This window comes from Chanodichthys erythropterus, chromosome 1 (genome assembly GCF_024489055.1).
Source record: "Chanodichthys erythropterus isolate Z2021 chromosome 1, ASM2448905v1, whole genome shotgun sequence".
NCBI lineage: Eukaryota > Metazoa > Chordata > Actinopteri > Cypriniformes > Xenocyprididae > Chanodichthys > Chanodichthys erythropterus.
Genome location: NC_090221.1, coordinates 2,988,909 through 3,016,094, shown reverse-complemented (window position 1 = coordinate 3,016,094; position 27,186 = coordinate 2,988,909). Strand labels below are relative to the sequence as shown.

The following is a 27,186-nucleotide window of genomic DNA, read 5'->3' as shown; positions in this document are numbered from 1 at the left end:
TGTTTTAATTTAGGAGGAAACTATGCTCCCAAACCTCACATATGGTATAAGGAGAGTGTTTTGTTGTTGTTTTAAAGTATTAGTTAACGGAAATATCAGTGCTTGCAAGGCAACAAACGAATAGTGTTAAAGTTTTGAATAGTCCACTTTAGACATTCTACTAACTCATTACAGTATTAGTATTAATCTGCTTGTAATCTGCAAACTATTTTGATGGTCACCTAACAGAATTTCCGTTTACTTTAAGTAACTTTGCAACTACATCTCAACTTATTCTACGAACCCTACTAGTCTACTAATGCTCTAATGACAGTTAGTTGACATGTAGTCGCAAAGTTACATATAGTTTGAAGAATGTCTAAAGTGGTCTATCAAAATAAAGCGTAACCAAAGTTTTATGTAAATGTAGGCTTTGCTTCTGTATATGAAATACCATAAAATGCCAACTTCTGCAAAATAATGTGGCTACCATCTATAAAGATGGCTACCGGTAAATAGAAAGACAGGGTTTTTTCAGCATTAAAAATATTTTGGTGGTCGCCAAAATTAATTTTTGTCCTGCCAAAGCCGGCTGCTTTAAAAGGCTTTAAAATGCTCCCGGGAGTGTTTGTGTAAGCGTTCTGTGAAGACTGTCAAAGGTTTCTATTTACAATGTGCTTTTGCACATGTAAGCCAATCACAGACATATCTGTTGAGCGTGTGAACACAATAGCCAATCAGATGTGTTTAAAGGGATAGGTTGGTTTCAGATAAAAATGTATTGTTCTACTGAAGAAAAAAACTGTAATTTAACATCAAATTTTCATTTTTGGGTGAACTATCCCTTTAAGTTAGTCAATACCGAGTTTGCATGCTCATAAATCCTTTCATTATAACAAACAATATATAAACACAATGTCAATAAGAGATTCATTGCACAGCGTATACAGCTTCATTGATTATAACAGGAGTTTTTGCAAGACTGCATCTTTGTGTACCTCACACTGAACTGATTGACAGCTTCAGTGGTTATAATGGCAGTGATCTTTGCTCACTTTCTGTATATAATATATATTTTTCATGCTGCTAACTACACACTGCAAAGATTGAATCTGATTGACAGTGATAACCATAGCAATGGACGGAAAAAAACAATCTGATAGTCTTGGACTGTCTTGGACTGTGAATGCAAAATAATAGACCTGCCACTCTTTCTGCAATGTTTTACTTTCTTGTTCATTTTATTACTACATTTTCAAATCTGTCACTCATATAAATTTGCAGATTTGTAAAAATAAAATTGTTCTAAACACTTTGTTTTATGATCCATCCTGACAGAGATTATTATTATTATTTTTTATTTAATTAATAAATAGCATTAAATAATATTACAAACTGTTTCTTTGCATTTATTTGAGATGTATTGTCAGTACTGGGCTGACAGTGTGTGTGTGAATGACCATGTGTGATGACCACCGAAAACCATTTTTGACCCAGAAAAACCCTGGAAAGAAATGTATTATGCATTTATTTATTTATATTATTGAGTACAATTCTCAATAATATAATAAATATGCATATATTACAACAACATCACTGATGTCAGTTCGATTTTGAAGTGCAATAACTGAATGGAAAAAAAGAAGAAGACAAAGAAGCGGCAAAGAAGAATAAGAAGACAAGGAAAAAGGTGGAGGGTGATGAAGTAGAAGAAAAAGATGACAACAAAGAAGGAAAAAGATGAAGATGATGTTGCTGCATATAAATGTATGCCTCATCTGTTCTGATATGATTTGATATAATAAGCAATGTTCTGTTTTAGCAAATTTGGTAGCCAATCAATATTCACAACAAAATCCTCTCTTCCACAGTTAAATACCTGTGTGAAATGTTTATCTCTAATTCTAATTTGAAGCAATATGAACCCTTATCCAGCACAAAAGATCAGCAGCACAGGTAAGGTGATGTGCCACAAATCCCGAGCGCTGGCTCCATATGTGCGGATGATTCTAATCTCAGAGTTTGCGCTGGGGTTTATCCCTTCACACACCGCAGCGAGGTACCACATTGTCTGTTGGTTGATCACAATCCACCATAGCAAAAAGAAATTACACCTTGATAAATTGATATGACAAGCATGAAGGTTTAATTTCTACAACACTGATACAGCTGATAAGATACAGGCCCACGCTCAGAACTTCTCATTGTGATAAAGGTTGTATGGTCAAAGAGGTACCGAAGCCCCAGAGAGAACATGATGAGCTAAAGAAGAAAAAACACAGACAGTGAACGATGATAAGAAAACTACTGTTCTTACATCCACTAACCATTCAGAAACATCCAGTTTTATTCTAAAAGTTGTAACTTCTTCCTGAGTCTCTCCATTAGTGTCGACTCCGGTTTGAACAATGTAAGGCTGAACACTTTCCTCATTTTGGCTGCGTGAGATTCTCCAGCTTTGTTGTTGAGCAACCGAAGCGCGAGCTGTTAAAGGGTTAGTTCACCCAAAAATGAAAATAATGTCATTTATTACTCACCCTCATGTCGTTCCACACCTGTAAGACCTTCGTTCATCTTCGGGACGCAAATTAAGATATTTTTGATGAAATCCGATGGCTCAGTGAGGCCTGTATAGCCAGCAATGACATTTCCTCTCTCCAGATCCATTAATGTACTAAAAACATATTTAAATCAGTTCATGTGAGTACAGTGGTTCAATACTAATATTATAAAGTGACGAAAATATTTTTGGTGCGCCAAAATAACAAAATAACGACTTATATAGTGATGGCCGATTTCCAAAACACTGCTTGAGGAAGCATCGGAGCGTTATGAATCTTTTGTGTCGAATCATGATTCGGATCGCATGTCAAACTGCCAAACTGCTGAAATCATGTGACTTTGGCACTCCGAAATGCTGATTCAAAACGTTCCGAAGCTTCCTGAAGCAGTGTTTTGAAATCAGCCATCACTATATAAGTCGTTATTTTGTTTTTTTGGTGCACCAAAAATATTCTCATCGCTTTATAACATTAATATTGAACCACTGTATTCACATGAACTGATTTAAATATGTTTTAGTACATTAATGGATTTTGAGAGAGGAAATGTCATTGCTGGCTATGCAGGCCTCACTGAGCCAACGGATTTCAACAAAAATATCTTAATTTGCGTTCCGAAGATTAACGAAGGTCTTACGGGTGTGGAACGACATGAAGGTGAGTAATTAATGACATTATTTTCATTTTTTGGCTGAACTAACCCTTTAATGCTCCTCCCTCTTCTGGAAAGGGGGCCGGGAGCAGCAGCTCATTTGCATTTAAAGGGACACACACAAAAATTTTGCGTTTTTGCTCACACCCAAATAGGCGCACATTTGACAAGCTGTAATAAATGATCTGTGGGGTATTTTGAGCTGAAACTTCACACATTCTGGATACATCAAAGACTGATATTACATATTGTAACGGGCATTATAGGTCCCTTTTAATAAATGTTACAATTTTTTGTGAATTGATTTAATATGATTGAGACTTTCACTTCTAGACTATCATCCAGAAATGAAATACACAGACCAACAACCAGCAGAAATAGTTTTACTATATTGCATCAAAATTCAATTCAAAATCAATAATTCATTTTTGATTAAATTGTGACCCCAAGAATCTAATTGAATCTCAACATTCCAAAAGATTCCCACCCTTAGTGCTGAAGAACGGAAGTGGGGCCATTAGTGGTTTGTAGTAAAAGGGCTTGAGATGGGCGGCGTTCTACCTAGAAGAAGGATGGGAAATATCAAAGGGAGCAGTGATTCCCAAAGCTGCTGCTCTGATATCCAGGAAATAAATAAAGAAGAACGCTAAAGTAGGACACTAAACCTCAACACCACATCTTCAGCTCCAACAGGAGCAGACTTGAGAGATGAAGGAATGGAGAGGTCGGATGAGGCTGAGGCCTACGTGAAGGGTGTGGCTACACTGCAGCGACAAGACGTATACCTCATGCTTGGGGTTGCTACCCCAAAATATTTCAGGAGTACAAATTCTCCAAACCCACACCAACAAATGACAAACACAACAGTAGAATACTGATTAATTCACTGAACCTCGGGGCCCTGAGAGAACTCTGTCGCACCTTCATGAATGGGAATGTTTGTTATTCCAAAATATTCATTGTGAAGGTGAAGCTTTGAACATCTGCCAATTACCAGTGGCGAAAAATCTAACAAAAGACCAAAACAAATAGCACATTCAGTGTTATACTGCAAGTATTCCCTAAAGACCTATTCAACAACAGCAGCGCGAACTCTGACTCATTCTGCGGTAGACGGTGGAGGGCAAATTGAATCATCACGCTAATATGACCCTAGGAATGAAACTAACAGAAACTTCCATGAGCCAGGAGATGGAAAACTGAGAATGTAAAGGATGTTCTGCTCCGAGTCAGTTGTCATAGTGATAACATAGTGAACCGGTTTGGTCTATTCAGCCTACGAGGCACTGAAAATCAGCAGTGTTTACTGGCATCCCAATGGTTACAATTGAACAAAACTTGAGTAAGAATACTATTGACTAATAAAAATGCAAAGGAAAAAACTCCTTTAGAAGTTTGGTTACAATGCATGCTCCACGAAAAGTGAAATTCCTCAGAGAAGAGCATGAACGAGCATCCATTTTCAGCTCTTTCCGTCTGAGTGGTCCAGATCCGGAAGCTAGCTCAGTAATTGGAGGGCTGCTATTTCTTGGAGAACACATTTATTCTCTCAGCCTTTCTCAGAGAAATGTGGCACTAATGAAGAGCGACAGTAACATTGGGCCGTATGATTACCGTCTGACTATATTCATAACTGTTTTCCAACGGTCCGCTCCTTTTTGCTTTATAAACTTAAGCGCGGATAAAATAAATATATCAGCGAGTGAACAAGAACCACATGTAATTTTTCAGAGGTCATACTTGAAAGCATCTTTGGAGACTCCAGGCCTTTCAGACAGAGGAAACAATAAGGTCACACAGGCCATTAAGACCATAAATGATGTGGGCAATTAGTCTGGCTATGGATTACAATTTAGCAGTTCTCTGAAATGAATCAAAGACAATAGGCCATAACACCACACTAATAACATATACTGGTAGACTGGGCCACTTCAGACATCAAAATTACATTACCCAGAAGCAAACTCAGTTAAAGTATCATTGTACTAACAGCACTGATGAAAGCAAACCTCTTATGTCCACATTTTCTCAGAGAATGAAAAACAAACTGATTAAGTTTTTAAAAGGTCTTGCAAAAAACACACACCACTGCAGTGTGAAGATTGTTTTTCACTAATGTCACTTTTCATTAAAGAATTAGTTTACTTCAGAAGTAATATTTCCTGATAATTTACTCACCTTCATGTCATCCAAGATGTTTATGTCTTTCTTTCTTCAGTTGAAAAGAAATAAAGGTTTTTGATGAAAACATTCCAGGATTTTTCTCCATATAGTGGACTTCACTGGGGTTCAAAGGGTTGAAGGTCCAAATGTCAGTTTCAGTGCAGCTTCAAAGAGCTCTACATGATCCCAGACGAGGAATAAGAGTCTAATCTAGAGAAATGATTGGTTATTTTCAATATTTTTTAACCACAACTGCTCGGCTTTCATCATTTCCAACGTATTGCGTGGCGCATCGCAGAGTAGTGCTGAGCATTTATGGTTAAAAAGTATATACATTTTTATTTTTATTTTTTAGAAAATAGCCAATGGTTTCTCTAGATAAGACTCTTATTCCTCGTCTGGGATCATGTAGAGCCCTTTGAAGCTGCGCTGAAACTGACATTTGGACCTTCAACCCGTTGAACCCTGTTGAAATCCACTATATGGAGAAAAATCCTGGAATATTTTCCTCAAAAACCTCTTTTCTTTTCAGGATATTTTAATTCTGAAGTGAACTAATCCTTTAATGTGGAGACTAAAGTAATGATCTGATTCACATCAACCACATTATACAGTGTGCACCTATCAAAATGTAAATCAGAGGGGAAACACACTTCATCCAAAATGAACGAATAAATCTAAATTCAAAATGTCTTACACTTGCAATCATTCAGAAGCTCTGTGAGGGCGAGAACTTCACCACATTTCTCCAAATCCTCTTATCATAGTGTGTCGTAACAGCTGGGCTGAGGTTTGCAGATTTCCCTTCAGTAGGCAACAGAAGAAAGGTTAATCCTTGTTAAATTAAAACAAGTCCGCCCACACAGTCGATGCTCACACCAGAAGACTGAAGTACACAATCACAACTTCCATCACCTAAAGTCAACACGGAGATATTCGCTCAAAAAGATGGTCTGCCAAAGATGCACTTTTGTTATTGAATATGTGTGCAATTTCCCATAATTATTCTATTTAATACATACATTCGCTTGTCAGATGAGGGGAGGAATTAAAGGCACAATATGTAATTTTTCGCCACTAGAGGTTGCTTATTCAAAACAAAGGCGTAGCTTGATGATGCCTTAATTTCGTGGAACCATGGGATATGTTGTCTTCAGGTCTACAGCCGGTGGAAAAGAATCAGGATGGGACTCAAGCAGAAATCATATTCATGGATGAGATTATTAACATTACTGTAGTATGAAGCAGAGCAGAAGGGTTTGCTGAAGCGATTGCTAATGAGAGACGAGCGCGACACACGGATTGAGAGCAGTGGGACTTTTATTATGCCGCAGTCGCCGCTTCTGCTTCTTCTGGTCAAGCGTATGTGGGGTAAGCGCTGTTTTATCATATTTGTGTGTTGAAAGTTGTTATAATGCTACTCTGCGTTTGCTTGGCAGCTGCTATGAGACACTTGTTGCACACTGCAGTAAGCTAGATCGATATTAGGCATGGTAAAACAGATAATTAGTCATGGTGTTTGCCATAAATCAAGAAAATTAGATTTAAACAATAAGACTTACTGTGTTGTTAGTACTGTGTACTAGTTAAAGTATTAACATGAACTAACAATAAGCAATACATTTGTTACAGTATTAATCTTTTTTAATGTTAGTTAATAAAATAGATTAATTGTTCATGTTAGTTCACAGTGCATTAAACGTAAATGTTAACAAATACAACATTTGATTTTTAATAATGTATTAGTAAATATTGAAATTAACATTAACTAAGATAATAAATGCTGTAGAAGTATTGTTCATTCTTAGTTTTGTTACCAGACATGTAAATAAACATGTGACATGACTCGGCTGCTTTATTAGTATCATAACAGACTGACATCCACCTTTGCAATATGCCCTATGAGGAAATAACTAGTGCATTAAGATGTAGTGCACGAGGGACGGCATGACTTGTTTTAAATTGATTTCCCCAGCTCTGGTTCTGGGCCTCTAGGAACCAGTCCACATGCATGCACAGTGCCAGATACACAAACAAATGAGCTTTCTATTTAGGGCAGAGAGAGATACGTTTATCCTCAGCCCGTGTCATGGAATATTATTTAACTGCGAATATAAACCTCATCTATTTCAGGACTCGACCATTAGAGTTAATTACAAAACCAGAAATGAAAATGCCTGCCAATCTGCCTGGTAAATCCTTTTCAAATGGATAGCCGAATCCATCAAAAGGTGAAAACTCACAGCCTATCACATACATCAACACCACATTAAAGGATTAGTTCCCTTCAGAATTAATATTTCCTGATAACTTACTCACCTCCATGTCTTCCAAGATGTTCATGTCTTTCTTTCTTCAGTCGAAAAGAAATTAAGGTTTTTGAGGAAAACATTCCAGGATTTTTCTCCATATAGTGGACTTCACTGGGGTTCAATGGATTGAAGGTCCAAATTTCAGTGCGGCTTCAAAGAGCTCTACATGATCCCAGATGAGATGTTTTCCTTAAAAACCATAATTTCTTTTCGACTGAAGAAAGATATAAACATCTTGGATGAGATGGAGGTGAGTAAATTATTAACTAATTATAAACTAATTCTTTAAGAGTTGGTTAAAATAATTAAACCAAGGAAACGGATTTCATTTGGCCATCAGCTTCAGAACAGAAAACTCATATTGTAGACTACTGAAGAAGAACAACCACGTTTTGTGACACAAACCTTAAAATTAAGGCAAGAAGTTCTGCTACATTTCACATTTTTCCAGCTGGGCCCAATTAAAGTGAGCTTCTCTTTTAGTTTAAGAGCCAAAAGTGTAATGACCTGAATCAGACAAGATTACTCAATTTGAAGGTAAAGCCAATGGACAAAAGTCTGCCCTGGACCCTGGAGCCTGTTGTGACAAAACAAGGAAACGGCAGCAAATCTAGAATAATTAGCAATGACAAAAGTCTTGTAAAAATAGAATATGGCACAGAAAGCCTGTCAGGTTTACATTAACTTTGTTTAGCGTAATACTGCCTAACTTCCCCTCATGTTCTGTTGTCACATTGTGATGATGGCTCTCGGGTGTCCTAGCCATTATGTTCCAAGACCAGCGATGACATATGAAGTCTTATTAGTGGGGCGCTTTGATTCAAGTCACAAAGAATTATAGCAAGAAATAAACAAGTGTTGCATAAGGAACATTTAGAATAGGTTTGCAAAGTCCGTAGCATCCAACATGCAAAGAACACTCAACTACATTACCTGATACTCTAAAACACTTCAAAACGGTCTTTACAGAACAGTCAGAATGTTTTATTTCATTTTCAGCATTATCTGATTTGAGGTACCAAAGCACTTAGGTCTGTTTCACACACACTGCATCATCAGGCCATGAGCGGCGCGGCTGCGAAACTGCGATGGCAAACGGGGATAACACTTTCACACTGACAGTGTTTCTGCTGCACAACAGACCTGCGGCTCCATTTAGAAAATAAAAATGTGATTTTTCAGATACTACATTAGTTCCTTGTGCTCAAAAATGATGAGAGTTTTCAGGAGTTGGCCATTGAAAACTATTGAAAACTTGATTGTTATGAAATCGAATTTGCATGATGAGGATAATCACATTTATATCCAAGTGCTAATTAATCGAAATGTAATGGCGCCTAAACCTCAAGTGCAAAATAATTGCTTAAATCGTCTGGATTATGTCCAGAATAAAAGGTGCGTGTGTTAGGGTAAGGTTTCATAAATGCATTTTAAAAAGTATTGATAAATAGGTTTGCATTTTCATTCGGCTCAGTGCCGAACCTCAACTCTGTGCTGTGCTGAAATTAATATATGGAAGTGACAAAGAAACATGGATTAATGCAAAAATACAGGGAGAGACATGTCACAAACAAGTCAAGACGAGGTGGAACTTGTCATTAAAGGTACAATATGTAAAATTTTTGCAGTAAAATATCCAAAAACCACTAGGCTAGTGTTATATATTTTGTCCAGCTGATTACTAACAATATCTCTAATGTTTTCAACTACTTGTAAATCATGAGAAAATTCCCATTCTAAACAGTGACACGGGGCAGTGCAGTCGCCTGTCAATGACGTCAGTTACCTTTGTTACCGCCTTTACTGACGTAGAAACCACATGACAACAGTGCCGTGGACAAATGCGGAAGTAGTGTATAGCGTCCAGCAAACCACTAGCTCGCTTCAAGCAGTTCCTTATTTACTTCTTGCACGTTTTATGGTGGATTGTGTTACTTATTTATGGAACATAATTACTGTTTACCATCTGCCGCTGGTTCTGTCGACAAGGACAGCTCCCGTAAACTCATGACCGAAAAAGCGGAAGCGGCGCCGGCGGCTGTGTCATAATAAAAGTCCCGCTGCTCGTGAGGCGTGTGTTGATCAATCGCTCCAGCGGCCTCGTTCAGCTCCCGCAACACTCGCTCCTGCTCTGCTTCATACTACAGTAACGTTAATAATCGCATCCACGAACATGAGTTCTTCCAGACTCCAATCCCTATTCTTTTGCACCGTCCGTTGAGATGGAGACCACGTGTCCCAAGTTTCCGCTCTAAAACTTGGCGTCATCAAACTACGCCTTTGTTTTGAATAGGCTTCTAGCGACCTCTAGCGGAAAAAAATATCACAAATTGTACCTTTAACACTGTGAATGTGAGTTTAGAGGTTTACAGTTTCTGAGCAACATAACTTGCCTCATTAATACTGAACTCAACTGATGTCTTCAACTGATGTCTTACATAAAGTGAAGCTGCACAGATGCAAGACATCATTCATCTGTTATAAGCTGATTTTTTGGTTTGGTTGGTCCTTCAAGTTCACATTAAGAAGAGACAAACAATTATTGATAATAACACGTTAATTCACTAGATTGTGTACAAATAAGCATTTACTTAAAGGGTTAGTTCACCCAAAAAATTATCCCATGATTTACTCACCATCAAGCCATCTTAGGTGACTTTCTTCTTTCAGATAAACACAATCAGAGTTATATTAAAAATATATGCTGGATCTTCCAACCTGTATAATGGGAGTGCTTTATAATTCATCACATCAGAAGCTACTCTTTCGCCGTAACTGGATGTGTGTGATTGTTTGCCGGAAGCTAGTGATTATATTACATATAGTTTTAAATATGGATATTTGTCTAAGAAAAATTCATTGTTTTGCTTCAGAAGGCCTTTATTAACCCCCTGGAGCCGTATGGATTACTTTTATGATGGATGGATCCACTTTTTTGGGCTTCAAAATCATGAGTGCCATTCACTACCATTATAAAGCTTGGAAAAGACTCTGTGTTCATCTGAAAGAAGATAGTCATATAGACCTATGATGGCTTGAGGGTGAGTAAACCATGGGATTTACTCATTTTTGTGTGAACTATCCTTTTAAGATTATTAAACATTTCATGTCAAATTTCCAGCAAACAAACAAAAAACACTTTTACTTATATGTATGTGATTAAACATATGGTTTGTTATATAAGATTTTGGTCTACAAGAGGCTAAAGAGTTTGTAAAAAAAACTTCATCACAATGAAAAACACATAAGCACACAGTGTGGCAACCGCTAACCAAAACTAATGCACTTGGCTCCTTTCTTCTATCAGCCAAACAGAACTCCTTTACTTCTTCAACATTCAGTAGACTGGATCTAAAATGAACAGCGGGCCTAAATCCCTTTTCTCAATCTGGCTGCACTGCTGTGAGCTAATGAAGGTCTGGCATTGTGCCTATATGTGACAGATCGTGAAAGACCTTTTTAAGTGTGCCCAAGGGGCTTTTTAAGCATTACACTCCGTGCTGACCAATCGCTACACAGTATATCCCTTAAATCTGACAGCGCGCCTTATACCTTTGGGCAAAGTGTCAACTTTTACACATCAAATGTGATGTAAACTGATTTGTAGCAAAAGACTAGATTCCTGTAAGAGAAAAACTGCATTACCACTGTGCTGAATGACTCATTGCATCTATAAAAGCAAGCCAATGTTGCTCATACAAAGCCTTTAATGACAAATCTGACGCAGTTAATTTGATGTACAGATGGCTGTGATTAAAGAATACACTTCTAGTTTACTTCAACACAGTATAAACAAACAACTTGTGCTGAAAAGCAACTTTTGAAAACCGGGTCACGGCACCAACAAATAACTGCAGATAGGTGGGTCCAGGATGAAAGTTTATTTTGTTACTAGACTTATTTTTTATTTCAGTAACACTTTATTTTAGGGTCTTAACTAGTTGCATTAGCATGCATATTACTAGAATATTGGCTGTTTATTAGTACTTATTAAGCACATATTAATGCCTTATTCTGCATGACCTTAATCTACATTCTTAGGGCCCTATTTTAACTATCTAAGCACATGGTCTGAAGTGCATGGCGCAAGTGCACTTAGGGCATGTCCGAATCCACTTTTGTTAGTTTAAGGATGGGAAAAAAGGTCAGTGCATCCGGCGCATGGTCTAAAAGGGTTGGCATTATTCTCTTAATGAGTCATGGGTGTTTTTTATATGTAATGTACAATAAACCAGTCAACAATAAATGCATCAGTCTCTCATCTCCCATTCCCTTTAAAAGCCAGTTGCACTCGCGCCATGATGGATTTTCTATTTGCATGGTGGCATTTGCAAGAGGAAAACCTGAATGCTTCTCTAGCGAGGAAACGGATCTGCTCGTGCACAAGGTTAAAGCGCGAGCAGACCATCTACGGGACAAGCCGGATTTCACCAAAACATTTTATCTAAATGCACACAACAATAATATTTTACATTGTAATCCTTTTATTTTCAATATTTGGCATGTTTGTGTGCTGCTGTGCATACCTGTGTGTGTAACAAGTGTGTTGTGCACCCGCCTGAACTGTAACTTAGTGAATACTAATCACAAAAAAATTAGACTTATGTCTAAAAAAACGTTGAAATGTCAGGTTTTAAATCGTGTAAGTCAAATTGAAAACAAACATTCTGTGTTTATGTAATCTGTATGAAAAGAGAGCCATGTCAGAAATCCGTGATTTAGCTCATTATCTGCTAATGCGGCCACGCCCACGGAGGGAGAGCTATTCAGACGCAAATTCAGTCAATACATGCATTCATCGTCTCAATCGTGTATTTATGGTCTTGAAAAGTGTTTTGAATAGCCATAGTTAGTGATCTCTGGCCTATGTTAGTTCAGTTATTTCCTGGATTGCCTATTCTTCTTTAGCATTGGCATTTGTGGACTAAAAGTGCACAGAGCGCCCTCTGAATGCAAGTATGAATTGTAAACACAGTATCCAGCGTTCACAGTGACGACAATAAATAATGAATAAATACTCCTCTGTATAGAAAATTGACATAAACATGAGAATCCATCAATATTTCTCCAAATGTGCATGCTTTTAAGCTAAAAGCCTATATGAAACGCCATAGAGGTAACATAATTGTTCAGACACTTTGCATCACATAAATACATTATATTTTAAAGAATATAATAGAATACCATTATTTTAAATTGTAATAATATTTCACAGTATTGCTGTTTTTTCTGTATGTTTGATTTACACCATGATAAGATTTGAATCATGATCACTGAGGGTTTTTTCACAGCCTACCTGTCTGAAAGGCCTCATTAATATGCAAGTCATTTCAGGTCATTATTATGCGATTCTTTTGTCTTCTCAGGTTAGAATCACCCATTATACATGAGGATTCACGCCTCCACGCATACTGTGTTTCTTGACCAAAGATGTTTTAGAAAATGTAAATCTCTATATTGTTTTATATGAACAAGCAGGCAGCATAATTTTTACCTCATTCTGAAGCAAAAACTCTAGTCTACAACCTCAAATACCCAGAAGTCTTGTGAACACAGATTTAATATATATTTTTTGGCTTTATTTCAGTGACTTAAGTTTTTTGTTTTTTCAATAACCACGCATAAACGTTATTCCTTCAAAAACACAAACATGTACATACATGTTCCTCACATATTATTGTAGCCTAGTTTGTGCTGAATACAGTGTAATGACACTTTTTTCCATTAATATGTTTATGAACAACTGAAAAAAGCACAAATGTCAGGGCATGTCAAAACTTCTCCAGGGTCCCAAAAATCCTCAGACCCCTGAGGGTTAAATAACAAAACAAATACTGCTCCAGACTTTAGACCAGGTTTCAGTTGGTCAATGGCACAGTCATTTTCAGTTGCCTCAAAATAGCAACACGTCAACAATGCACTTGAACACACCTTGTTTTCAGACCAGCACGCCCATGGGTGCACAAATGGGCACAAATGCATTTGTGATTTAAACAACGTGGCGCAAGACATGAAATTGATAACTGTGTCTGGATGAAACTAGCCAAAAAAAACACTTGCGTCGCGCCTGGCACCATATTGCGCCGGGTGTACAATAGGACCCTTAATTCTACCCAATACCTAATCTTAACAGCTAACTTATTAACTATTAATAAGCAGTAAATTGAGTTTATTGAGGGAAAAGTTGTAGTTAATAGTGAATATATGTGTTCCCTACAATAAAGTGTTACCTTTATTTCTATACTGAGTCATCAGGCAATAGGCAGTCAGCTGTCGAGTTTCAACTTACTGGAACAAAGTCTACTACGTGTGCAACAAAGAGAAGTTGCTTCAACAAGCTGAATCCGATCCATTAACATGACAACCACAGGCTCGCCTGCTGACCCCCTATTAATTATCTGGCTTTACAAGAAGATTAGGACACGGTAAAAAAAAAAACCAACAACAAACGGAAAACAACACTGCAAGACTCGGCCATGCCTCGCTAGTATAATTACCCATCCAAAGTAAACAGAGCAGGAAGACTAATGCGCGTGGCATGGGTCAGCGTCACTTGAGCACTGACATAGCTTCCTCCCTCATTCTTCTCTTTCTTCAGCGCAAAGAGAGGGCAGCTGTGCGTGCGGTGGGGGGGATGGACGTCTGACAAGGAAACACACACTCCGATCTGCTGCTGTCTGTTTAGTAGGCCCTTCCCACGGTTTCCAGGCTGATGAGACGAAGGGAATATCTTCAGGGGCTTCAGCACTCACCACTATTAAAATTTAATCCCTCAAAGTGAGCTAAAGCAAACATTTGACTGGAGGCACAGAGACTGATGTGGAGCTGTCATTGCTTCTGCGGTTTATATTCACAAACAGTCTGCTAACGCTTGAAGTCGCCCACACATACACACAGAGAAACGCCTGAAGGTCATCTGCCTCCCCCCAAGACGCAAAATGTGAGATTAGTTGTTCAGAGGTTATTTGCTTCATTCTGATAACTGCAGGACAGTGAGAACAGATGACTTGTGAAATATAAAAAATAAATAAATAAATAAATGATATTCCGGAGACTAGGTTATATTCAAATCAGTGTTTCCTGAAACACAATTAAGCTGTGGTGCTGTACCGCTACTGAATCGACAGCAGAATGGCAAAGGAAATTATATTACAATTGAGTTGTAAGGAACTGCAGCCTGAATTGAATAGGTGAAAATAAAAAGTTTGGGTAGCACAAAGACAACACGTATTTGTTTTGTGTTGTCTTCAATGGCTACATGCAAAAATGAACCTAGTTCACTAACGAATGACAATGACAATGGCATATTTCACATTACGCAACAAGCTTTTCTTGCGCAAGTGGTTGCCAAAGATGGCAATGATGCCTGCTTATATGAGGCAATTACTGCATAAACATTGTATTCTAAATTGCAAGTAAACAAAGACTAATAACACCAATTAACCATTAAAAGAAATATAATAGAACAAAATGCCATTAAGATCAGGTGTAATGACTAGGGATGCACCGATACTATTTTTACTATATTTTCTAAGACCGAGTATGAGTACCGTATTTTTTTTATGGTACTCACCGATGCCTATACATTCATTAATTTAACTATATGTTGTAGTTTTCCAAGCACAACACAGTGAGACTAATGAATGTAGGACAGCTTCTTTATTATTACTCTAATGAAAAATGTAAAACATTTTTATGTGCTTGTCACAAACTTAAAGAACAAAAATTTCAGTGTCCAATAACCTTCAAAGGGCATAATTACAAATATATATAATTGTTGTTATATAAAATTAAATTTACAAACAATACAACAAATACTATGGAGATACAAATTAAATAAACTTAGTAGGTTTATATACCATGCATACAATTATTTAACATCTTTTGGTTTTTTATTAACATTAATGACAAATATTTAATTAGGCTACGGTCCCTTTAAGACTGAATCCATGGATACTGACACATATCCTGTTTTCACCCAAATGTTTATGTCCACTTAAGCCATAACCGATTGTATTTACGTGAGCTACTCCACACGATGGACAATTTGACAACTATGTGTGCATTTGACCATTCAGGTGCGAGGAGAACTGATCGCGCGCTGTCTGAGAGAACTGGGATCGTGCACAAGAAAAAGAGAGAGCGTGCAACAGACTAATCTCTGATTAGTCAATGACAATTTGCAGCTGTAAAGATGGTTAAAGATGTCCACAAGCCATTTCTTAAAAGTGAAATCACGAACTGTTTTCTGTACTTAGATGCATAAGACTTAAACCATGAATTAAAGTTGTATTGGATCCTACAGAAATCTGAAAAATAAATAAATAAATAAATAAATAAATAAAAAATTCACATTGCATTATGCAAAATTATATTTATTTGCTAATACCCTAAATAGGCAACCAAAATATAAGAAACAACTAGCTTGATAGTTCACCCAAAAATGAAAACTCACTCTCAAGTTGTTCCAAATCTGTATGAATTTAAGAAGATATTTTGAAGAATATGAGTAACCAAACAGTTGATGGACCCCATTGGCTTCTGTAGTATGGGGGAAAAGATACTATGGAAGTCAATTAGGCCTGTCAACTATTTGGTTACCAACATTATTCAAAATACAGTATCTTCTTCTGGATTCAGCAGAAGAAAGAAATTCATACACATTTGGTGGCTTGGTGATGAGTAAATGATGACATTTTTGGGTTAACTATACCTTTAAATAAATATACTTTTTTTTTTTTTTTTGAAACATGTGTAGCAGATGATTCTATGACAATATACTAACACCAAGGGATCAAAACAGCAGATATTCTGGTAACTTTTTCATATGGATTATAATAGCAAGAAGCTCACATGCATCTAGTGAGCAACAATTCCCGAATAGACACAGAAACGAATTGATTGAGGCACTCAAAACCACAGGCATTTTGTTCAGCATCCACAAGGCATCCCATCCTACACAGCAGGTGAAAAGAAAAATGGATCTGTCAATGACACAGCTAATGACACCCCAGAGATATGAGCAATGTCAGTCTCACAGGAGCATGAAAAAAAATTCTGTTTACCCTTACTTTCACCTACAAGTCTTGCCATTTTAAACTGGCTCAATTACAATTTTCTCATTAAAGGAAAAACGTGGCTTATTTATGCTAATGTCCCACTCCTAAAATGCACAATTATAGTGTTCATTACTGACCAACTGTTACCCAAACATGATGGAAAATGGTCTAGGGTGCAACAGATCCATGTAGTTAAGAACTAATCAGACTGAAGTCTTTTTAATGCACTCCTTGATTTCTTTACTGCTGAAATTGTGCCTCTGCACTCCATGATTTCCTAAATATTTTATCCACTCCAACTGGCTAAGTACTACCAGAAAGATCACTCAAGATATGGATATGAAGGGTACTGCTACATGAAATTATGCTCTCTGAAAACAAACAAGAGGTTTTATTCTAGATTGAAGAAAAAAATGAGCAAAACTCTGACTGTGAGTTTACCTAGCTTTTCTCTACGTGATGTTTTCATCAGCATTCTCACCCCTCCGATCTGACAGACACATCAGCCCCAGACATCTGTCAGTATGTGTCGGCAACATTCGTCAAAGAACAGCTCCGTAATTCAATCATCCCATGATAAATCACTGCGTTTAGGCCAAATAACAAACAACGACATCCCAGGATCTGAGTTTTAGGATTTAACTCATAATTATGTGTGACGTGCTCATATAATTAGGGTTGCCCCCAACAGTCATTTAAGCTATCGGTTGACTAATCACATGTTTCTATTAATTTAATTACTTAAATACATACTGGGGGAATACTAAACCGTAACGAGCCTTTAATATATACAGTACATATGTAAGTGTGATATATAGCCTATTCCGTGCTTAAGTGCACGCAAAAAGCTTGCCAAAAAGCACCAGCAAAAGTAAAGATTATGAATGTGTCGGGAAAAAGTAGCCAATTTAAATATTTATTAAAAACTAGCGTTTTTGGAGTAAGTGTTTTCTACAAAGATGAAGTTCAGGCTTTCTATATTTCTCATATATGTGAGGCAAGTAGTCTATATGCAGAGTTTCAGTTCATTTTTGTGACGTGCTCCAGTTCAGGGAGACCGAGACGGCAGAAAGCACATCCTGTTTGTTTTCTTTATTTTACACACAATGTTATTGTGAGTTTACACAATTAAAAGTACCCTTTACAGTTTCGAACGATGCTTCACTCTTATTAATGTTAGCAATAGCAGCCAAGTAAAGTTGCTATTACTTACATGTTTCAAATAATAAGCCATATTTAAGGTCGATGGATGATAGACAAACATTTGGATTTCCTGCCCAACATACTGTAATTACCACAAGGTACACATATAACCAAGAGAAAATTAGTTCTTTAGGAACTTTACAGAAAGGAAAGAATATCTTGCTTCAAGTCTTTCCAGTTCAATTGGATTGGCTCAACTAGACATTCACGGGCAAGGACGCTTCGATACAAGCAGTAAACAGGGAATACTGACTTGGTTGGGCTTTGCAAATCAATATCAATTTCTACTGCTTGATTTCTCTCCTGGTGCAGTAGGTCTCTGGGTACAGCGATTATGAAGTATAGAGATTATTTATAGTAAAGGATAGAACAATAATATTTTAGTAATAGTTTAATAACCTCATGCTTACTTTAGGGACAAAAGTATAAACACAGAAACTGAGTGTTTGTGGAACTTGTTAAAACGGTCTTGGGATTCAGTCTTTTTATCTGACTTTTAATTACATAAGGAACAAACCCTTTGGCCAAGGGCACAGAAAGTCTCGCTGGGGAAGGTATTTTAGACACGGCTCCACATACAAGATGAATGTGTTGTGGATGCTGAGGATCAGCTGGTGGTAACCGTGGTATTTCTGGAACCCAGCCCAGGCCTGTCTTAATGCAGTGCCGCTTCACTGAACACGCTAACACTCGCAGAGAAGAGGAACAGATTTCACAGGGCATATGGGACCTCGCCAGGATTCAAATAAGCAGACCGTTGGAGATGCCTCTCTTACCTGTAGAAAACAATTAATCTACCTTTTCCCTCTTTCTCACTGACAATGGTGCAGAACGAGGGGCAACAAGATGGGGGGGAGTGAAGGGAGAGCGAGACAGAGAGAGACGGGAGAGTTTTAAAAATTGACTGAAGATGGTGTGCTGACGTGTTTCTGCTTTTCAGACTAACCTTCCCCTGACCCTTCCTACTTTCTCTGGCTGAGTGTATACAGAAGACAGACTGCTCTGCTATAAACAAACACACAAATAACAGCAAGAACAGGAGAAAAAATATCTTCAGGAAATGGCAGATCTCAGTAGTCAATGTAAAATACATGAATCACCTTGTACACTTGCAGATCTTTCAAGGACTAAAAAGTAATCCAGATGTAGCGGGATATGGCTACCAGACTTATCTAATGTCAAAATCATATCAAAACTGGCCTTATTTTCATTTCTTAATTGGTGCAAATTATTCAAAACAAAATATCCATTCACCCATGCACCAAATCGCTTGTTCTATCAGGAGCATCTGGCAGAAACCCATTCAAAAACCAAGAACTTCTTGCTTCGTGGACAACTTAGTTCACACAGAACGCATTTTTCCATTCCAACATGCTACTTTTCCATTGTTTTCCTATGTAAATACGAACTAGACAGACGTATGATCATTGCACTAGCGTCATGACTCGGCTTTCTAAAAATGTGGTGCTCAAGTTAAAATCAGTTCAACTTAAAAAATGCATCTCAAGACCTTGCGTTTTTTCCCCATTCTACTGCCCATGTCTTGTGCTTTTCAAAGCAAAAACACTTACTCTGCCTCTGAAAAAACTTTCCTTCCTGGCTGACATTACCAATTCTACTCTTTTCATCTCCAACCCAAAATCATTTGTCATAAGGTAGACCATTTTTCACGACCCAATCAATCGCAAAAGGATAAAATGAAGTCCTGTCCAGCAATTTTCCTCATTGAAAATCCAGTCTCACTCAGAAATACATCACAATAAAGAAGTGAAATCAACATTTCATGCTGAGCAATTTCACGGTCGCCACTTGTTTGCTTAGCTGGGGACAATTAACATTCAACAATATTATATTGATAAATACAGTATAGATGAAATGCACAAATTAATAACTGATTATTTTTACAATAAATCTAAATCAACACTGAACTCAAGCTAAACAATGACACTATTTTCTTCTAGAGCTGCTGTTCAGCCGAAACAAACTTTGTTGCATAATTTTCCTGCTATCACTGTAAAGCTGCTTTGAAACAATCTGTATTGTAAAAATTTGACTTCATTGATTAAGATCTGTTCAGGTGGAGGAGGTAATGTATGGACAGATGTAAAGAAACCCACACTTTTTAATCAAATCAGAACACAGTTGTGCAATTCATGCCCTTTCAGCTTGACTAAGCTGAAATTCCATCTTCTCGCCAACAAGTCCCTTGAGGGCTAAGAGGCATGAGCGTGCTGCCCGCTGTCAAAACCTACCCGCAATGTCAAAATGGCCATGACACCCTCCTTCCAAGTCCTGAAATATAAGGCCATAAAACTGTGTGCCACTATAAACCTGTACCCATCTGCTGATTTGTAGATCCAATTACTTTCTTTCTATAATGGCCATGTTCAGTGCCATGATGGCAGCTCCTCAGTTTTTACTTGTCACTGACCTCAACGGTCACCGTTTCGGACCATGCCACAAGAAAAGCACCCATCATGTGCCTTCAACTGTCGGATGCCAAGCCACAGGAAATGAAAGCGGTCAGTCATTTTGTCAATAGCTCAAGAATGCCATTGACATTCCACATTTATCGAAGAGGGTCTGCTTACACCTGCGGTGGTTTCAGTTGAGTGGCCCTCGGTGATGTAACCCAGATGTATGCTGAATCCCCCTGTCAACACGGCCATGTGGGTACAGGGGCACAGGGGAGACTGGTGCTGACAGATGGATTATCTTCAGGGCCAGCGGTGGTCCTGGCTTCTGCGAGAGTCGAACTGGCAGACCAGAGTAAACCAATCACAGCTGCTGTGCATCCAAACACCAGGTGTGTCCCCTCCAAAACCCTGGCACTGGCACCTTGTTCCTGCTGGTGTGTAGCTACCAACTGTGAATAGCCACCTCTCGTTGCGGCTCAATGAATATAAGAGCAAGCTGGCTGTTTTAAGTCTCGCTGAGACATTTTAGCACCATGGGCTGTAAGTCGAGGAAAACCCTGTGAGCTAGAGTTCATTTTAGTGCCACAATAAAAATTCAATTAATTAAACTTCATAAAGAGGCAGATGTTTATTGAAAACATTAACCTTTTCCTACATGATGTTAGACATCATCTAAAGGTAAATGATCTCAACCTCAGGGAGAGATGTTCCTGGTTACCCTGTACCCTTGAAACAACCCAAGTTGGGTTGAAAATGGACAAACCCAGCAATTGGGTTGTTTTAATCCAGTGGTTGGGTTAAAATGTTTGCACAACCTGCTGGGTAGTTTTATTTAACTCAGCTATTATTTAAACATTACTGTATTGCTTGCTTAAAATGAACCCAAAGTATGTTGGAAATTAACATTTAATTAATGTGTTTAATAAATTAACATTTATAAATAAGTTTCATGAAAAATAAGAACACAATAAACATTTATTAAATTGCTTATTTATAAATGTTCAACTTTTGATTATTATTGTTGCCTCTAGTAATTATGTGTCTGATTTTTAATTTAAGTCAGCCATATAGTCATTTTTAAACAATAGCTGGGTTAAATAAAACTGCCCGGCACGTTGGGCAAACATTTAACCCAACTGCTGGGTTAAAACAACCCATTCGCTGGGTTTGTCCATTTTCCACCCAACTTGGGTGGTCTTTAACCCAACATTTTTTAGAGTGTAGACAATCCCTGGTTCACCTCTGAAGTTCTTGTGAACATTTCAGATAAAAAAGACCAACTGAAGCACAAAGTGCTTAGTATCAAGTGAAAACGATTTAATTTTGTATAATTTCCCTTGTGAACAAACGAAAGAGCTTAACTTGCTAAATAAACAGAATTTGATTTTGGAAGTTTGCAGATTTGCAGCACTGTGGACCATAAAGGTTGAGAAGAGGTCAGAACACATACAAAAACGTAATGAGAGATCTCAGGCTGTATACCAACGCTGACCTCTCTTACAAGCGTAGAGAGATTTACTGGGTCATCTCCATAGCATGCATTTCAATGATAAAAATAGAGATAGCAATAAAGTTAGCGACGAAAACAAGAGGTCTGTAAATCAGCCCAACTTGTGATCTTGTCATCTTTCAGTGTGCAAAACGAATCCTATGGGTAGGAAATAGACAAAACTCAAGACCTAGAAATTTTTTAACAAATCAAAAGCCCCTTTAAAAGATTCAGTGTTCTTGTTTTTAACTGTGTGAAGCCTGGTCAATGGCAACATCAGACTTAACAGTTACAGCCTTTCCTTTGACGCCTGACCTCAAATCACACACTGAGACATTCATTCATCCTACAAATTGTGGGTTGCATTTGAGCTTTTTTAAAAAGTGTTTTAGATTCCTAATGAAAGGAGATGGTCTTAGAGGTTTGTGTGTTTATGCAAAACTAGCAAAAATAGCAGCTGACGAGCTCCACCTCAAAAACATGTTGAAGGCGGAAAATCACTGAGTCAAAACGGGACTAAACTAGACTCACTGTTCCATACTGAAAACAGGAAAACAAACAAACAAAAACTGAATAAATGAAAATACACAGTGCTTTAGAGTTCATTGAAAAAAGGACACAAGGTGAAGAAAGGTTCCAGCGAGAAGTTCTTCTTTACTTGAGGCTGCGCATATAGCCGAGTTACCTAGTGACTCAGGCTTAAATGAAAAAAGCAATTTCAGCACAGATTTATAGTATTAAATGAAAAATAGGGGGGGGGACGTGATTTTTTCCATTATCTACAGTGAGCTAGTGGTTGCATCTCAGCACGTTCTCAGGGGCCTTAGCAAACACAGGCCCACTTGAGAGATGTAGTATTCTGCATCTTCTGGACGATCCATCATGCTATATGCTGTGCTGCTTCCAATTGTTTTTCCTGGCAGCGCCGGGAAGGAAAGAGAAAAAAATACCATAGTAACAACAAAAACTCTGGTTCGCTTTATCTATCACACCGTTGTGTGTTGCAGCAACATTGTACAATATTACTAGTGCCTCACTGCTTTGGCTGTCATCTCAGCAGAGCATGGCAGTCCTTAAGCCACCAATCTGCTCCATCACAAACTGGGATGCAGACCGAGGCTTAGTGCTTCTCCAGTGGCTACGTTTGGCCCTTGGCGAGCCAATATGCTCTGCTGCCTGAGCTCACTGATGACAACCTCGAGGGGTTAAATAAGACTGCCTCTCAGAAACATGACATGTTGCCCGTTTGTGAATGGCGAGGTTAAATTAGACGCCTCCTGTTTTCCAAAAGATGGTAGTCAATAATAAAAAGCGAGCTAGTTCTTGCAATGTTTTAGGCCCTCGGATCACAACTTCTTTGCTCCTGCCAGGTTCAAGGCCATTATTTATCACTGCAAGGGGAAAGTCGAATCCTCTCAGCCATTATGCCTGCTTCCTTAAACTTGAAGTGATAAGACCTTGTTAGTAGCTGGGGGTTTGGTCTGAATCTTCTTGCCTTCTATCGCACTTCCACTTCAGGAAACATTTGAGTCAGAGGAGCTTCTGTTACGGACACTTGAACCTGAACCTCCTCCCTTACTTGAGAGCCCAGCAGGCTGTTTGTTTTATTTTTTTGACCAACCGGATCAGAGCACTCTTTCACAAATTCACACACGCATCCAATTTCTAAAAAGTGAAGGATGGATAGAAGAGCTCAAAAAACAAACTTTTCACTGGCCCCACCACAAAAAAAGGAATACATAAATAAAAATAAAATAGGCCTTATTGTTTTCGATCCATGCAACCTCAATAAATAAGGTTATGACACCAAAAAATTACACCCTAAAGATATAGTTCTTAAAATTGTCAGTGACAACTTTTGAGTGTCACTGACAAAAAAAGTGTCACTAAAAAGAGTCCATGCCACAAGTATAACGATAACAGCACAGAGAAACTATATAGTTAGAATTTTTTCCAGCTGTTGTACAATAAAAACACTGACAGCCAATCAAAATCCACCCTGCTTTAAAGAGCTAGAGCATTTAAAGTGACCGACGACAAAACTGCAGTGTGCTTAAAATAAACAGAATGATATAATCCTCTGGTTTGGAAGCTAATATAGTTATCATTACAGTTATCATTCTTAGTGTGAATGGGGCCTTAAGACTAAATAATAAAATTATGATCAATAGCACTTATAAGTTCAACAGATTAAACATATAACACTGTATAGTCTTTACTGTATAAAAATAGATTAACCCTTATTAAAGTTATTCAGTCAAAAGCTATTTTTTTCTTTGTCTTTTGTTGTTTGATTAACATTTAAACAGACAGCAGCGCTGCTGTCACTTTAAGATCGAATGAACGGATCCAATATACTGAAACACACATTTTACTTAAGACATAACCGACTGTGTTCATGAGGAAACTCGACAAGATGGGCATTTCTGTGTGAATATGTCCGTTCAAGAGCAAGAAGACATGAAAGAGTATTTGCGAGCTGTGAGACACGGCTCTCTGAAGCTTATCGCACAGCTCGCGAGTACCGAATTGAGAGACGCAAGTACTTTTGCGTCTACTTGTGCTTGAATATTTAAGTTGGTGAGTCTTAAAAAATTAGCAAATTATCAACTTCCATGGCTGCTGTCACTTTAAGACCGAATGCACGGATCCAATATACTGAAACAAACATTTTCTCACAGGCTTATATCATTTAAGACATAACCGACTGTGTTTACGAGGAAACACGACAAGACGGGCATTTTGATATATTTTTGTGTGAATATGTCCATTCAAGAGCAAGAAGACATGACCTGTGAGACCCGGCTCTCTGAAACTTATCACACAGCTCGCAAGTACCGAATTTAGAGAAGTGAGTACTTTCACTACTTGCGCTTGAATATTTAAGTTGGCAAGGCTTAAAAACATGCACGAATTGCATGCAAGTGACTGTTCCGTAAACTGTCCCGAGCGTCGTTCGCGCTGGGCCATCGGGCAGTTCTTATTATCAAACCCTGGATAAGGATAATATATGTTGCAAATGTGTATCTTTAATACTGAATATAATAAGTAAGTGAACAATGCATCAGATCCGATGCAGACTGCAAACACAAATTCACAATTCAAATGATTTTACTGCATTAAAGAAAGTGGTGCAGGAAACACTGACACAGTATACAAATAAACTCCCAATTAATTATTATAGTGGAAACAGATTCAGAAATAATTAATTGTTGTACAATTGAAATGTGTTGGGACAGAATGTTTAGCATTAGCAGATGGAGAGAGACCCAACCGCCTTGTTGTGCTCTGGCACGTCTGAGAGGAGAGAACCAAACAAATACTCAAAGGGCCTCATAAACAACAATTAGGCTAAAAGAAATTCTCACATGCATATCTCATTAGGATTTGAGATAGTGTGAGAGCTTTTATGGATGTCATTAAAACAGACAATATCTTCGTAGAATCCTTCAGGCTAAGTTTAGTCTGCATAGTTAAAAAGTGGCCAATTAAACAATACCATAAAAATCACATTTATATCCATTGTTTTCTTTTTGGAGCTACAACTGTCAAATAGAGTAAATATTTATAACTAGCCTCTCATTAGACACTTAAATTGGTTTCTTGTAATGAAGGAAAAAAACACTGAATAAAATGCAGCTGATAACGCTTACCCAGCAGGATTCGGCACAACGTGCTTCTTCATTATCCAAGACATACAAGCATTTGTTGCAGCGTCAGTTATCAGGTACACCGTTCCTTAGCGCAGGATACCACAGCTTTTAATTAGCAAAGCACAGAAAGACGCAGATCTGTGCAAACTGCTGGAGCGACTGCCATGTGGAGAGCCGTGAGTGTACAACAAACTCAATTATGGCCAAAATACTGCACATGCATTGAAATGAGGCTCGGAGCACACGTGAAAAGCCTAACGAGCCTAAATAAGACTGTGAGCAGATGACACATTTCATGCATGCAAAGAACACTGGGCTGAAATGAGTGACATCCAGAACTGAAAGATAATCAGCAAACAATAAATCAAGCTGTTTTCCATCATCAAGAGACTTTTAAAATTGTAAATCCTGAAAGAGTTCCTGTTTAGCTTGGAAAAGCAATATGATTATGCATTTACAATATGATTATGTATTTACGTAACTGCAGTCAATTATAGTGTTGAACGTTAATTCTGACCCTCTGGGTGTATCTTTCACACTAACAGCAATGTTTCCCCTGAAGAAAGGCAGGTCACCGTTGCTAGTCTTTGCCGCTGAATGGCCTAATATTATTGTGCAACTGGCCATAGCTTTTGAAAATTTAATGTCACTGATGTCATTTTATTTTGATTTGGCATCAGTTTCTGAATGGGAAAGCATTTCTATAACCTGCAGCAGTGAATAATGCATGATATCATGAACTAGATGAACAATTATCAATGCAATACATGAATCAAACTCACTCAGATGTCAACAATTTCAGATATGGTTTTCCATGCATCATTTTTTATTATATCACTCTATGTGGGCACAGATAAATCACATAAACGTTCGCAGTGACTTCCTCAGATCATGTGAGGTCCACTCCTTTAGTACCATTATTAGTTGAAACATCACACTTATGAGAATAATGTTAAACTTTGTTGTCGCTGCATGTCATATCATTAGAAATTGCCAACTCTCAGCTGATGCTTGCTTTATTGCTGCAAATCACTGCTTTATAATTCAAATAAAACCACCCAATCGCTGGGTTTTTCCATTTACAACCTAACTTAGGTTGTTTTTAACCCAGCATTTTTGGAGTGTATGTTTTAGGATGTTTATAGTATATTTTTAATGGAAACAGCAGAAACGTGCAGCAGTGGTTGTACAGTATTGTCATCAAACCTTTTCAAACTGAATCTAAGCGCACGGCTCAAGTGCAATTAGGGTGTGTCCGAATCCACTTCTGCTAGTTTAACGGCGTGAAAAATGGTCGGCACACCAGGCACATGGTCCAAAAGGGTTGTCCCTATTCTCTTAATGAGTCATGAGTGTGTTTTGGGCGTAAAGTGCAATAAACCAATTAGAGTCTCATCTCCCATTCCCTTTAAAAGCCAGTTGCGCTCACACCATGCTGGATTCTCTCTATTTACATGCCGGAATTTGCAAACGGAAAAACTGAATGCTTCTCTAGCGAGGAAATGGATCAATGTTAATGCGCGATAGCAGAACATCTATGGGACAAGCTGGATTGCACCAAAGCATTTTATCTTTATGCACACAATAATAATATTTTACATTGTAATCCTTTTATTTTTAAAATTCGGGATGTTTGTGTGCTGCTGCATGTCCCTGTGTGTGTAACAAGCGCGTTGTGCACCCGCCTGTAGGTGCGTA

The 27,186-nt window shown here is 37.9% G+C and overlaps 1 protein-coding gene across 9 annotated transcripts in view; it reads right to left on the bottom strand.

The window, feature by feature from the left end:
• The window catches only part of enox2 (ecto-NOX disulfide-thiol exchanger 2), a 274,309-nt gene that overhangs the window by 177,631 nt on the left and 69,492 nt on the right, over window positions 1–27,186 (bottom strand). For 2 of the 9 annotated variants that reach the window (XM_067385003.1, XM_067385002.1), the window contains exon 2: window positions 6,053–6,159. The exons of the other annotated variants lie outside the window; for them this stretch is intronic. The gene's annotated coding sequence lies outside the window, so the exon portion shown is untranslated. The remainder of the gene's footprint in view (window positions 1–6,052; window positions 6,160–27,186) is intronic. 9 annotated transcript variants of the gene reach the window in all.